This window comes from Astyanax mexicanus, chromosome 1 (assembly GCF_023375975.1).
Source record: "Astyanax mexicanus isolate ESR-SI-001 chromosome 1, AstMex3_surface, whole genome shotgun sequence".
In the NCBI taxonomy this organism is placed as follows: domain Eukaryota; kingdom Metazoa; phylum Chordata; class Actinopteri; order Characiformes; family Acestrorhamphidae; genus Astyanax; species Astyanax mexicanus.
Genome location: NC_064408.1, coordinates 18,148,913 through 18,164,865, shown reverse-complemented (window position 1 = coordinate 18,164,865; position 15,953 = coordinate 18,148,913). Strand labels below are relative to the sequence as shown.

The 15,953-nt window shown below is 39.4% G+C and overlaps 1 pseudogene; it reads left to right on the top strand.

Moving 5' to 3' along the window:
* The first annotated feature begins 9,820 nt into the window (after positions 1-9,820).
* Positions 9,821-15,953, top strand: LOC111189400 (myosin heavy chain, fast skeletal muscle-like; annotated as a pseudogene).

Below are 15,953 nucleotides of genomic sequence, written 5' to 3'. Positions count from 1 at the left end.
GTTACATAGTTACTTTAAATTATTTGATGTAAAAAAAAGTACAACAAATAAAATAAATAGTTTTAAATGAATTATTATTCCACATAATAATTTGGACCTTTCAGGCAGTATTTGTTCAGACCACCCCATAAAACATTTTCAAGAACAAGTGGCATAGGTTTCTATGATCCATTTTTTTTCTTTACTGTTAAAAAGTTATGGTCATAAAGTGTATTTTTATAGTTTTACAGTTAATTATTTTTTTAACTTGCCATTGCTATACTTTAACTGCTATTTACTTTTTTTTTATTCAAGCAGATTGGTTAATGTTCCCAATAAAAACTTAAGGAATTATCATTAAAAACCTTACAAAAAAGAATGTTGGTCAGCGCATGTGCAGTGCCGTAAAGAAGCACATATCGATGGGCAGCATAACTCATCAGAACACCAGTTCCTGCAAGTAATAAACACTGCTGGGAAAAGTTCAGCTGTGCTGCCATGGAGAACAAAACTCTGTGCAAGCTATGTGTGATAAAATCAGCGGAATATAAAGTAGCCAGTAAAGCAGTAATATAATTTATAATTTAGATAAGCTGTATGTTTATATACGTGTATATGCAACAATATATATATATATATATATATATATATATACATATATATATATACGTATATATATATATATACATATATATATATACGTATATATATATATATATATATGTATATATACGTATATATATATATACATATATATATACGTATATATATATATATATTGTGCAGAGCGCCGCACCTCCACCAGCACGGAGTTTCGCCAGCCGAGGAAACTAGGCGGTTAAGCGCTCAGCACGCAGGAGGAGTAGCAAAAGTTTCTGGACGCAGCCAGAGAGCTGCATTAGCTTAGAGATTGCGAGGGGACTATTTTTGGCAGAACAACAGTGAACTCTGTCTGTATGATTATAGCATATTACAAACAGCTGATCCAACTAATGAACTAACTTCCCTGTCTGATCCAACAGCGCGGAATTACCCAGAACCAGCTTTAAACGCTGTAACACGTTTGACCAGTGTAGCTGAGACGAGTGATAGTGGCGTGTTGTCTGTTCTACACGTTACTCTATAGGTGTGAGCTTTAATTATACTGCTCCAACACCACCCTGGCTATACTGACAGACCAGCTGCACCAGCAAACTCAAAATACATCATTTACTGCTGCTAGAGCTCCTCATCCAGCCTGTTTACTCCCCAGCCTCTCTGGATTTTACAGCGGGTCAGTAATGTGGGTTATGGTGATTTGTTAATAGGTTCTGATTAAGTTTATTATGCAGTGAAAAAATAAGATGTTCTGTGTTTCTGGCTCATTTTATTTACTACATTGAGCCACATTAAGATTCGCCCTTCTAACAGGCTTCAGTGGAAAGAAAACCCACGTTAAGTGTTTTTTCAGTCAGCTGCTATGTAACTCTGCTCTTGGAGTAACACTGTAATGCTAGTTTTCCTGCTGCATCACTCAGCTCGCCTCAGCCAGGGCAGATAGTTAGTTGATAAGCTGGTTGTTAGTGGATTACTTGGATCAGGTGTGTTGTTATCAGTATAAAACCAGTGACCGTAATTTACGTGAGTGTAAAGCCTGAAACAGGGACAGCACCTGGATTGGTTCTGTTCTCTCTGCAATTTGTGCATTGTTAACATGTTCACAGCTTAATTTAATGTTTCTCTCACATTACCTAACACAGCGGAGGTAACGTTACCGAAATGCGCTGCATGCATTTTTTTCCAATCCTGTCCGGAGGTACCTTACCGCGAACGGAGATACCAAAAGCACCTGGTGGGACAATTTTAAAAATGAAGTAGTTGTTGCTGAGGAGAGACGAGAAAACTTCAGAATGTCTAGAGAATCCCTGTTCATGTCAGCATTTTGAGTGGTATGGCGTTTCCGTGTGGACGGGGATATTTCTAAAAGCGGAGACTTAATACCCGGGTTCGTGTGGACGGGGCCTAAATTTTATATTTCAGTTTAGAGCAATATACTGCAAGCTAAGCTTACAAAACCTGGATCAGATACAATATATTTAAATACTACATCACTATAACCACACAAACAACAAAACTGTAAATGACAAAACCTGGACTACAACTCTACGAAGTAGCGTTATGAATATGAAGCTAGCTAGACTATCTCAGCAAAAAAAACAGTGCAACAAAATAAGACGTTACTTACTTGTCCAACTGTTTTCAGCTGTTCATCATCTCTTAGCTCACGTCAACGAGTGAAAGAGATCACTATATTTATTCTAGTCTGGTCTCTAGGCCGATTAGTCTCTCTTTCTCGCTTTCTGGCTTTCACGGACATCTTCCGTCTCTTTCCAGCTTCTGCCATAGTGTCTGTGTGTTAGTTAGTAGTTTTGTGTCATTCGCTAAGATTCGTTCGATTGAACGAATCTTATGAACAAATATTTATAGTGAACAGATTCTAATGATTTAGTTCATCTAAAAGAGCTGCTGTGCCCTATTAGTTAGTTTCTGTAAAGAATGTAGTCCTTGTAGAACTGTTAGAACTAGAATTTCCCCTCGGGGATCAATAAAGTATCTATCTATCTAGAACTACAGGTTGGAAAGCAGGTTGCAGTTCTCAAATGAGGCGCAGTTCTCTTGAGCGTTGGCCTAGAAAAATTGGTGAGTCTGGTTTGAGCTCAGAGGAGCCCGGCACAGGCAGCAGAGGACCGCTATTCCTCCTATTACAGCTCAATGTAGCGCTGCAGTGAGTTTGAAGATGTAATTTTACTTTTTAAACAAGCTCAATAATCAAGGAAATCCTACCTAGTGTGCATTTAAATTTGCTTTTTTCCCCAAACAATCTGAAGTCTGTACTTCCTATTTTCAAAAAATGTTCGTAGATCATTCTGAAGAGCCAAATCATTCTGTAAGTGCTGACATCATATTGTGTATCTTCCCAAACACTCACACAGCAAATGTTGAGGATGACTATGTTCAATCTCTGCTCTCTAAAAATAAAATTACATTAAACACACCAGGCCAATTTTTTGCCATGAAATGGCAAAATAATTCTTGACACACTTGTGTCCAGAGGGGAGAACCCTAGTGTAGGATGATTCAAACCTATACAACATTAAATAAAAAAATCCTGTAGAACTTTCACTTTAAGAGAGCAGGCCAGATTCAATTAGGAGCTTAAGACTAGTGCTACTCTCAGTGTATGGTAATATACATATGCAAAATGAGGAGATGTAATTAATATATAAATAAAATAGTACTGCTTTAATGATTAAACCTTGCAGCAGACCCATACTGGTATGAACACTTGTTTATTATTGTCCAGGTCCACAGATTGCTGCTTATCGAAGAGACTATAATTAATCTATCTAGACATGTTATGTTCCTGAAAATAAATGTCCAAGTAAGCTGCACAAAAAGGTTAAAATATATACACTATCCTCTGATAATAACAGGGGCCGTTATGTCCCTACTTGTTTCATTTAGCTCTTTTACATAGATATTTTTTTTACATATGGACTCCTCACCTCTTATACTTCAGTTTAAGATGCCTTGCAAGCAACTGAGGTATCGTGTTACACATGGCCCTCCCAGTCATTCGGTTGCACTCGCTGGTTCAGCTTCTAGGTTTCAAACCAGGCCAGTTTCCAACTTCCAACTGAGGAGTCGATCAGATCCCCTCATTCCAATAGCTGTCCTAACTGTGTGCTAATACATACGGTTACAGATCACCCTGCTTATTTTTTTAAGTTTCTGCAGGAAGGAACAATTGAATGAACAGACTTTTGATCTGTCCTTTTGATGACAATGATAGTAATGATAATGATGAGTGATGTGACAAAAGACAATAATTTTTTTACATGCTTTAACACTCCAATTGTGTTCAGTGTACTGTTTCATCACCGAACTCTCATAATTCCAAGACACTTCCGTCTAACAACAACAGCACTTAAAGGTGACATTTGAGCAAGGAAGAATTTAATGAACTGACACGTGGCAAAGCTAGTATTCTTTGACAGTGCCACATTTAAAGTAATTATGGTTTTCTGAATGAGCAACTATACTATTAATCCAAATACCTGTGGAGACTGCATGGTTATATGGTTGATTTTATGAACCTTTTATACAACTGTATTATAATGTAACGTCTAGACATGAAAAATGTCAAAAGGAAAAGTATCTACAGTAGGAAAAACATAGCCAGTATTAGACTTAATATATACACTGATATGTATACATTTGATCAATATTGGAAAATATTAAAGTACTTCAGTGATAATATCTTTTCAGATCTGTCCTTTGCAACATGCCCACATGCCTTACAACGAATCTGTTACTTAGATTTGGAATGTAGCCATAGAAATTTGCATACATCTCTCTGTCCAAAAAAGCAATCTAGGATGTCTGTGAAAGCAAAGAGGCTACTTGAGAACATTACTAAAATAAATAATAAAAAAAAAACTAACCAATGTTTAAATAACATTTAGCATTTTTATTTAAATATAAAGAACTATAAGATCGCGTATCAACAACAAATTAAACAAATCCTTCAACATGATCATTCCTTTTTAATACAAGTTTTTAATGCTTAAGAATACAATAATATTATATATATAACAATATTTGATGGAGGTTAAATACACACTGGAAGTTAGTAAACCTGAGAAGCAATAAGGCTGTAATTCTTTTGGCACCCTAAAATAAATGTAATACCAAGCCTGCCTTTAATGGATTCTGCTTAGTGTGCAGACTGACCTTAATATAAGCTGAAGGGGAGCTGTGACCCTGCGTTCACACTGGAAAGCGACAAAGCGACAGGCGACCATTCATTTCCTATGGCAGGGCGCGATTTGTCGCCACGACACGCGAGAGGCGTCAAGCGCCAAGCGACAAAGCGACAGAGCGACAAGCGACACGGAGATTAATTTTTCTCAACTTTATGCAAATGAGTTATGACGCGGTGAAGCGACATTCTAACCCGATTGGCTCCTAGCTTTTCTTTGGACCAATCACAAACAAGGCGGTTCGACGTCCTCAAGCTCCTGCTCTCTGAATTTCTAGTTTCTTTCCCGGTTCTTTCTGTTGAGTGGGGTGGACCCACATCAGTCTGTGGGAACGGCTGCATTTCCAGCGCAGTTAAATCACAGAAACGCACAAGAGTCCAGCAAGTTTGGGAGTTATAGCTGGAGAATAAAGTGAACTTGTGGCCAAGTGATTCCTTTTTTGTGCCTTTTTTCTTGTCGGAGAAAATACAGTTGTAATAAGACAACCTGTTTGTGAAATGTTTATATTTCCATTCCAAGGGCTGTGGAATTTTCATCTGGTCTCGTGCGAAAAAAGTGAGAACTTTTTCATTGTTAACCACTAATCATATTTTAAATGAGAAGATCAGAGAGCATTTGGATGTAGTACAGCAAGTAAGATAAGATAAAATAAGACAAGATAATATTAGATATCATATAAGATATGATGAGATAAAAATAATAATTTATTAGTCCCACTGTAGAGAAATTAACAGCTGAGCTAAACTACATCTTTAGCTTGCCATGGTCTGGAAATAGTGAATAGTCAGGTATAAATGCATTTTTTCTTGTTCTAATTAACAGTAAGCCGCCACCATGAGTACGGACGTGGAGATGGCCGTTTATGGCAAAGCTGCCATTTACCTCTGAAAGCCTGAGAAGGAGAGAATTGAGGCTCAAAGCAAGCCCTTTGATGCTAAGAGCGCTTGCTATGTAGCTGATGTAAAAGAGCTGTACCTTAAGGGTACAATCAAGAGCAGAGATGGCGGCAAAGTCGTTGTTGAAGTTCTTGACACCAAGGAGGTGAGCATTATTGCAGAAATGTATGTTATTATATCACAGATAGTGTCTAAACTAACTACACATTATTGTATTCTCTAACAGGAGAGAACAGTTAAGGAGGATGATGTCAGCCCCATGAATCCTCCCAAGTTCGACAAGATTGAAGACATGGCCATGATGACCCATCTCAATGAAGCCTCTGTGCTTTATAACCTCAAAGAGCGTTATGCAGCATGGATGATCTACGTAAGTTAAATATAGTACCACTGCATAAGATAACTGCAAGATTCTTTTATATATCAGTGTGGTTTAAGAATGTGCAAATCATAAAGTAATCTATTAAAATCGATCTGTTTAAATCTGCCTCAGACCTACTCTGGACTATTCTGCGCGACTGTGAACCCCTACAAATGGCTTCCAGTGTATGACGCAGAAGTCAAACTGGCCAGTGCTGACATTGAGACCTGTAAGTTGATAAATAGTGTATACATTTTTGCAGTAGTTTTGTAATTCTATGGTTCTACTTGTTACCAATTAGAAAATAACAGTGATTAATTGTCTGAACAGATCTGCTGGAGAAGTCTAGAGTCTGTGTTCTCTCTGAACACAGAGAAGACTAAGGAGATTGTTGTGGACTTCAGGAGAACTCACACACTGCACACTCCTCTGTCCATCAACGGAACTGCTGTGGAGAGGGTGAGCAGCACCAAGTTCCTGGGTGTGCACGTCACAGAGGACCTCTCCTGGAGCACCAACTCAGCATCACTGGCCAGGAAGGCAAACCAGCGTCTCTACTTTCTCCGCAAGCTGAGAAGAGCTGGAGCCCCCACCCCCATCATGACCACTTTCTACAGAGGGGCCATCGAGAGCATCCTGACCAGCTGTTTCACCGTGTGGTACGGGGCCTGCACAGCATCCTGCCGCAGGACCCTCCAGCGCATCGTGAGAGCAGCTGAGAAGATCGTTGGCACCTGTACAGCTCCCGCCTCACGCGGAAAGCCCTCCGTCTGGCAGGAGATCCCTCCCACCCACTACACAGCTTCTTCAGCCTGCTGCCATCAGGGAGAAGACTGCGGAGTCTCGGGTCTAGGACCAGCAGACTGCGAGACAGCCCCATCCATCAGGCTGTGAGGATGCTGAACTCTCTTCCCGCACTACCCCCCATCCCAATCCTGCCCACAGCACACACACTCTCATCATCCTGACCCCACATCCTCCCACCAACACAGTACTGAAACTCTGCACTAGAACACACACAGTACTGTAACTTTTGTAAAAGGACCTGCACTACACACCCAATACCTGCACTACTGTTACGCTGCACTGTCATACACACTTTAATTCCCCAAGAACTGGGAACTTTAAGAACTTTACCAGCCTTAAGCTAGATACAACATTGCACTACTGTTATACGGGTTCTATTTATATTGTCACTTGATCTTAATCACCATTAATATTGCACTATTATCTTCTGTCTCACAAATGTCTATTGTGTTTTTGTTGTATTGTACATATAGTGTCTCCCACTCATTTAGATTTAGATTATATATTTATTTCTTTTTATTTCTATTTATATATCTATTTCACCCCCACCACTACTGCACCTTGTTCTGTCTCATGTATGTCTGTGTCCCTGCTGCTGTATTGTACACATAGTGTCTCCCCTTTTTCTTTATTTTTCTTTATTATCCATTATCTGTACTTGCTGTAAAATTGGGAAGGAGAGTAACGTAATTTCAATTCTATGTATGTCCTGTACATATGCAGCATTGACAATAAAACTACTTGACTTGACTTGACTTGACTAGAGTATCATTCCAGCTTCCAGATGAGAGAGGCTACCACATCTTCTACCAGATGATGACCAACCATAAGCCTGAGCTGATTGGTAGGAAACTCTCCAGAAACGGCAAAATATGTCTTTGTCGGACCCAAAATATTTAAGAACCTGTTTAAAATCAAGACTTTTTTTTACAGAAATGACCCTCATCACAACCAACCCCTATGACTTCCCCATGTGCAGTCAGGGTCAAATCACAGTGGCCAGCATTGATGACAAGGAAGAGCTGGTTGCCACAGATGTATGAGACTCTTGAAAACTACGGCAAACTTATAGTAAATCCTTTTTTTTATGATGATCTTTATTATTCAGACTGCCATTGACATTCTGGGCTTCACTAATGAGGAGAAGATGGGCATCTACAAATTTACTGGAGCTGTTCTCCATCATGGCAACATGAAGTTCAAGCAAAAGCAGCGTGAGGAGCAGGCTGAGCCTGACGGCACAGAGGGTGAGACTTACTCTAATAATTGTTTAGTGTGCAAATAATATTATTATTACACATAAATGAAACTGATCACAGTTCCTGACTGTAGTTATGTTTACTACTCCTGACAGAGGCTGACAAAATTGCTTCTGGGCTTGAACTTTGTGCTACCCTAGAGTGAAGGTCGGAAATGAGTTTGTCACAAAGGGACAGACCGTGCCACAGGTAAGATGTCTATTTAATACAAAAATATTTAGCGATGACGATGTAAACTTTTCTTGAAAAATAATTATACGTTTCATATTCCACTTTTAGGTGTACAATTCTGTCAGCGCCCTGGCCAAATCTATCTATGAGAGGATGTTCTTGTGGATGGTTATTCGTATCAACCAGATGTTGGACACAAAACAACAAAGAAATTTCTTCATTGGTGTGCTGGACATTGCTGGATTTGAAATCTTTGATGTAAGTGTTTCAGTGATCACAAGCAATATTTTATTAAAAAATATGATAAATACTTACATATCATTATTTTGTACACATTTAGTTCAACAGCATGGAGCAGCTGTGTATCAACTTCACCAATGAGAAACTGCAGCAGTTCTTCAACCACCACATGTTCGTCCTGGAGCAAGAAGAGTACAAGAAGGAGGGCATTATCTGGGAGTTCATTGACTTCGGCATGGACTTGGCCTCTTGCATTGAGCTTATTGAGAAAGTAAGTAGAAAATATACTTTCATACTCAGTATCTGATTAACATAATAGCTAACCTTTAATTTCAGCAGAAAAAAATTAACTTGTATTTTCTTAAAACAGCCCATGGGTATCTTCTCCATCCTTGAAGAGGAGTGCATGTTCCCCAAGGCAACAGACACCAGCTTCAAGAACAAGCTGTATGATCAGCATCTTGGAAAGTGTAATGCTTTCCAGAAGCCCAAGCCTGTCAAAGGCAAGGCTGAAGCCCACTTCTCCCTGGTTCACTATGCTGGTACTGTGGACTACAACATTGCTGGCTGGCTGGATAAGAACAAGGACCCACTGAACGAGTCTGTTTTGCAGCTGTACCAGAAGTCTGCGGTGAAACTGCTGGCTACCCTCTACCCACCTGCTGTTGAAGGTAATTTCAATAACAAAAATAGTTTGTTAAACATGGATTTCATCTGGAAAGCTCAAACATTGCCTCATTAACTGTTTTAAACAGAGCCTAAGGGAGGCAAGGGAGGCAAGAAGAAGGGTGGTTCCATGCAGACCGTGTCCTCACAGTTCAGGGTATGTTACAATAGGTCAATTAGATCAAAGCTTTTATATTATAAAGCATGCATACCAATATTTATATCACTCCACAGGAGAACTTGGGCAAACTAATGACCAACTTGAGGAGCACACATCCTCACTTTGTGCGTTGCCTGATTCCCAATGAGTCCAAGACTCCAGGTAAAGATTCAACTTAATTCCGAGCTGTAAAGTTCCTAGTATTTTTTGAATGTTTATGAAATTACAATTTTCTTGTGTTTTAAACAGAAAATGTTTACTGTTTTTGTATTTGTCAGGTCTCATTGAGAACTTCCTGGTTATCCACCAGCTTAGATGCAATGGTGTACTGGAAGGTATCAGAATCTGCAGAAAGGGATTCCCCAGCAGAATCCTTTATGGGGACTTCAAACAGAGGTATAGAGGAAACTGAAGAAAGGTAATGCTGTTTCTTTTCCTTTATCTGAAGCAGAGCTGAAATATTTTGTATTTTTCCACAGATACAAAGTGCTGAATGCCAGTGTCATCCCTGAGGGTCTGCAATGATCTGCAGCTTCAAGTGGCATCAGTCAGTATTACTTTGACATGAAAAAAAAAATCCAAACCCATTTAAATGTTTTAATTACATTTCAAAAGATTTTTTTCAATATTTGTCATAAATAATGTCATATTATTTTTTTTCATAAATTATTACTGTTACAATAAACAGGAATCTGAGAATCTGTCTGATGCTGAGGAGAGATGTGAGGGTCTGATTAAGAGCAAAATCCAGCTTGAGGCTAAACTCAAAGAGACCACTGAGAGACTGGAGGATGAGGAAGAAATCAATGCTGAGCTGACTGCCAAGAAGAGGAAACTGGAGGATGAGTGCTCCGAGCTCAAGAAGGACATTGATGACTTGGAGCTGACCTTGGCTAAAGTGGAGAAAGAGAAACATGCCACTGAAAACAAGGTCAGAACTGTTTACCAAACATAAAATAAATAATGTTCTCTCAAATCTGATTTCACATGTACAGATTTCCTTACAATGTATTAAATGTTGTATCAAAATTGTAGGTGAAGAACCTCACTGAGGAGATGGCAGCTCAAGATGAGAGCATTTCTAAACTCACCAAGGAGAAAAAAGCCCTCCAAGAGGCACATCAGCAGACTCTTGATGATCTTCAGGCAGAGGAAGACAAAGTCAACACTCTGACAAAGTCCAAGACTAAGCTTGAGCAACAAGTGGATGATGTGAGTTACATGACTCAATCATGGAACTGGATTACTCATAAAATAAGTCTAGATAATCTAAACAAGCATTGTGTTTCTACAGCTGGAGGGTTCTCTGGAGCAAGAGAAGAAGCTCCGCATGGACCTGGAGAGAGCCAAGAGAAAGCTTGAGGGTGATCTGAAACTGGCTCAGGAATCCATCATGGACCTGGAGAATGACAAGCAGCAGTCTGACGAGAAATTGAAGAAGTATTTTTAACCATACAAATAACAACAAAACTATATTATCTATTACCACTGTTACAATCATTTTGTCTGTCCATGATGTAATACAAATATTGTTTCATTTTCTTAGGAAAGACTTTGAAATTAGCCAACTTCTTAGCAAGATTGAGGATGAGCAATCTCTGGGTGCTCAGCTTCAGAAGAAGATTAAGGAACTTCAGGTAAGTATGCATCCTCTCTGCCATGGTGAGGAATTTTGGGTTCAATTTAAATTTCTTTATGAAGAAAATTTGTTCACTATATAAGTTAACAATAAGTTATTTATTTTTTACTGTTAGGCCCGCATTGAGGAGCTGGAGGAAGAGATTGAGGCTGAACGTGCTGCTCGTGCCAAGGTTGAGAAACAGAGAGCTGATCTGTCCAGGGAACTTGAGGAGATCAGTGAGAGGCTTGAGGAAGCTGGAGGAGCAACTGCTGCTCAGATTGAGATGAACAAGAAGCGCGAGGCTGAGTTCCAGAAGCTGCGTCGTGATCTTGAAGAGTCCACTCTGCAGCATGAAGCCACTGCTGCTGCTCTCCGCAAGAAGCAGGCCGACAGCGTTGCTGAGCTTGGAGAACAAATCGACAACCTGCAGCGCGTCAAGCAGAAGCTCGAGAAAGAAAAGAGTGAATACAAAATGGAGATTGATGATCTCTCCAGCAACATGGAAGCTGTTGCTAAGGCCAAGGTTTGTCTTTGATGGAAAACATGATAACACTGATAAATCTGTAATTTAAATAATGACTGTTGATTAATTGTTGGCAATAAAATAATCATTCCTTAATTGACAGGCCAAGGTTTGTCTTTGATGGAAAACATAAAATTGATAAATACATAATTTCAATAATGACATTGTGACAATGATAAAGTGATAAAATATTAAGGCATTAAAATAGTAATCATCAATTTACAGGCAAATCTGGAGAAGATGTGCAGAACCCTTGAAGATCAACTGAGTGAAGTCAAGACCAAAAGTGATGAGGGTGTGCGCCAAATCAATGACCTCAGTGCTCAGAAAGCTAGGCTCCAGACTGAGAACGGTAACTGAGTGTTTCTTTATTCATTATAACATTTTGCCTTAAACACTAAACATTTTCTTGTTAAATTAACATTTAGTTTATTTTCTCATTGTGTTGTAATGTACAGATTAAATTGAAATTGAAAAATATTTACTTTTAATGGTGTGCAGGTGAGTTTGGACGCCAGCTGGAGGAGAAAGAGGCTCTGGTTTCTCAGCTGACCAGAGGAAAACAGGCCTTTACTCAGCAAATTGAGGAGCTCAAGAGGCAGATTGAAGAGGAGGTTAAGGTATGGATGTCAAAATCATATTTCTAAAATTTTTACAATTGACTAGAAAGTTAATTTCAAGTAAGAGAATTACATATTTACTTTTCACAGGCAAAGAATGCCCTGGCCCATGGACTGCAGTCTGCTCGTCATGACTGTGACCTTCTCAGGGAGCAGTTTGAGGAGGAGCAGGAAGCAAAGGCTGAGCTTCAGCGTTCAATGTCCAAGGCCAACAGCGAGGTTGCCCAGTGGAGGTCTAAATATGAAACTGATGCCATCCAGCGCACTGAGGAGCTCGAGGAGGCAAAGTAAGAACAAAAGCTTTCCATGATATAAATAGCTTCCACTATTTAATGAAAATAAGCCCATCACTAAGTCACACATAAAATATTGTAAAAATATAATTTACATAGGAAGAAGCTGGCACAGCGTCTTCAGGAGGCTGAGGAACAAATTGAGGCTGTAAACTCCAAGTGTGCCTCTCTGGAGAAAACCAAGCAGAGACTCCAGGGTGAGGTGGAGGACCTCATGATTGATGTGGAGAGAGCCAATGCTTTGGCTGCCAATCTTGACAAGAAGCAGGGAAACTTTGACAAGGTAAACTGTATGAATAATTTACTGATAAATAATATAATTACATAGAAACATCATTGCTCTTGTGTCTGCTCATTAGCATATATGAAACAAGTTTCATATGTCTACCAAAGGTGCTGGCAGAATGGAAGCAGAAGTTTGAGGAGGGTCAGGCAGAGCTGGAGGGAGCCCAGAAGGAGGCTCGTGGTCTGAGCACTGAACTCTTCAAGATGAAGAACTCTTATGAGGAAGCTCTTGACCAACTGGAGACCCTCAAGAGAGAGAACAAGAATCTGCAACGTATGTAACAACAGTCCAGGATCATTTTAGATACAGTTTTAATGTCTAGAATAGTAATAAAATAAATGTTTTTTAATTCTGTTACAGAGGAGATCTCAGACCTGACTGAACAGATTGGTGAGACTGGAAAGAGCATTCATGAGCTGGAGAAGGCCAAGAAGACAGTGGAGACTGAGAAGGCAGAGATTCAGACTGCCCTGGAAGAGGCAGAGGTAGAATTCAATAAACATTAATTTTCACTTTTCACGATTCATGAAGCCAATTGTAATCATGCATTTTATATTCTAATAAAATGTAACTCGTTATTTTTACAGGGAACTCTGGAACATGAGGAGTCCAAGATTCTTCGTGTTCAGCTTGAGCTCAACCAGGTCAAGAGTGAAGTTGACAGGAAGCTTGCAGAGAAGGATGAGGAGATGGAGCAGATCAAGAGGAACAGCCAGAGAGTGATTGAATCCATGCAGAGCACTCTGGACTCTGAGGTCAGAAGCAGGAATGATGCTTTGAGAGTCAAGAAGAAGATGGAAGGAGATCTCAATGAGATGGAAATTCAGCTGAGCCACGCCAATCGCCAAGCATCGGAGGCCCAGAAACAACTGAGGAATGTGCAGGGACAACTGAAGGTATGTTCTACTGATATACCATACAGTTCACATTAACATAATTTATCACTTATCCAAGAAGTAGATCATTTGCAAAACATTTAGAAAACACTGGGAGATTCTGGCTTACTTAACAAACAAAACACTGATCTTAAAAGACACATGTTGAAATGTGTTTTGGCTCCAAAGATGTATTGAATAGTCTCATATATACCTAAATAACAGTATGTATACACTCTATGTATACACTATTTAAATCTTTAGAACTGGAATTACATCATCACCCACATTGTCATGCTTTGTATTACCATTTTGCATTTAAACACGGCTTTTATAAGGTTTGTGCTATACTTTCAGTGTTGTCAAAGCTACCATGGAACATTATTTTGACTCTTGGAGTTCTCAAGCTTTTCTGCTCCACAAAATTAGCTTGTGTCTGTGTGGGAATTCCCAAAGGCCCGCCTAACAGAATTGAGATATCCAAGTTCATCAAATATTGCACACATGTCAATTTTTGAGCAAAACAAATTAATTTTAAAGGACAAAAAATATTTGGGATGCACCTTGAACTACTACTCTAATTTAATCATATGATCCTAAGGATGCCCAACTGCACCTTGATGATGCTGTGAGGGGACAAGAAGACATGAAGGAACAGGTGGCCATGGTGGAGCGCAGGAACACTCTGATGTCTGAGATTGAGGAGCTCAGAGCTGCCCTGGAGCAGACAGAGAGAGGTCGCAAGGTGGCAGAGCAAGAGCTGGTGGATGCCAGTGAGCGTGTTGCATTGCTTCACTCTCAGGTATTTAGAATAATCTTGTTACAAAATTAAGACATTTATATTTGCTTATTGCTATTATTGATGATTTACATTATTTCTTCCAGAACACAAGTCTGCTTAACACCAAGAAGAAGCTTGAGGCTGACCTGGTTCAAGTCCAAGGTGAGGTTGATGACACTGTGCAGGAAGCAAGAAATGCAGAGGATAAGGCCAAGAAAGCCATCACTGATGTGAGTGCTTTTCTTCATGTTATTTCTTGTTTTAACCTTGTTTTAAAGTTTCTCTACAAAATCTAATCATCTCGTTTGTTTAATCAGGCTGCAATGATGGCAGAGGAGCTCAAGAAGGAGCAGGACACCAGTGCTCACCTGGAGAGGATGAAGAAGAACCTGGAGGTCACAGTGAAAGACCTGCAGCACCGCCTGGATGAGGCTGAGAATCTGGCCATGAAGGGTGGAAAGAAACAACTCCAGAAACTGGAGTCCAGGGTTAGTCTTATTTGGAGGCTGTAGTTCACTTTATGCTTAGTTACAGTCTTCCAAATATTCAATTCAATTCAATTCAATTCAATTTTATTTATATAGCGCTTTTTACAACAAAGGTTGTCACAAAGCCACTTTACAGGAAAAACAGGTCCACGCCTCTTATGAGCAGCACCACAGAGATGCCAATTTTATGGTGACACAGTGGCAAGGAAAAACTCCCTTTAAGAGGAAGAAACCTTGGAAGGAACCAAGACTCAGTCCGAGGAACCCATCCTACTCGGGTTGACAGACATGAGGAAAAAAATGAACCAAAGAAACATGATATTTTTAATTAAATATTAACCCAATATTTGTTGTATGCATTTATGAACGTATACAGGTGCGTGAGCTGGAAGCTGAAGTTGAAGCTGAACAGAGGCGTGGAGTCGATGCTGTTAAGGGTGTCTGCAAATACGAGAGAAGAGTGAAGGAACTCACTTACCAGGTATGTATATCTGTCCAACTTAAATTATATGGATATATGCTTACATGAATAAATATAAACTAATAGCTGTATAATTGTAGACTGAGGAGGACAAGAAGAATCTCACCAGGCTTCAGGATCTGGTTGATAAGCTGCAGCTGAAGGTCAAGGCTTACAAGAGACAAGCTGAGGAAGCTGTGAGTCTAATTTCTTTAAGCATGTTGCTATAGGAAATAATTCCTTTGCTGAAATATGTTGAAAAAGTATGTCACAAAAAACACAATTTCTCTACAATTACCACTTTAGGAGGAACAAGCCAACAGCCACTTGTCTAAGCTCAGGAAGGTGCAGCATGACATGGAGGAGGCTGAGGAGCGAGTCTCAGGTCAACAAGCTCAGAGCTAAGAGCCGGGATAGTGGCAAGGTAGGATTCAATTTATTTAATAAAAACAACAGACATGTAACAATATTTTTTTATTAATGTAACTTGTGGTCTCTGTTTAGGGATAACCATAATCAATATTAACAAATGCTTTTTTCTCATCCGCAGGCCAAAGAAGAGTAACCCTTTACAACAGGATTCTGCTGTTGTTATACAATATAACAATTAATACAATAAATTATGTTTCTTTAATTTCTGTTCAATAAAATTGTATATAACTGCA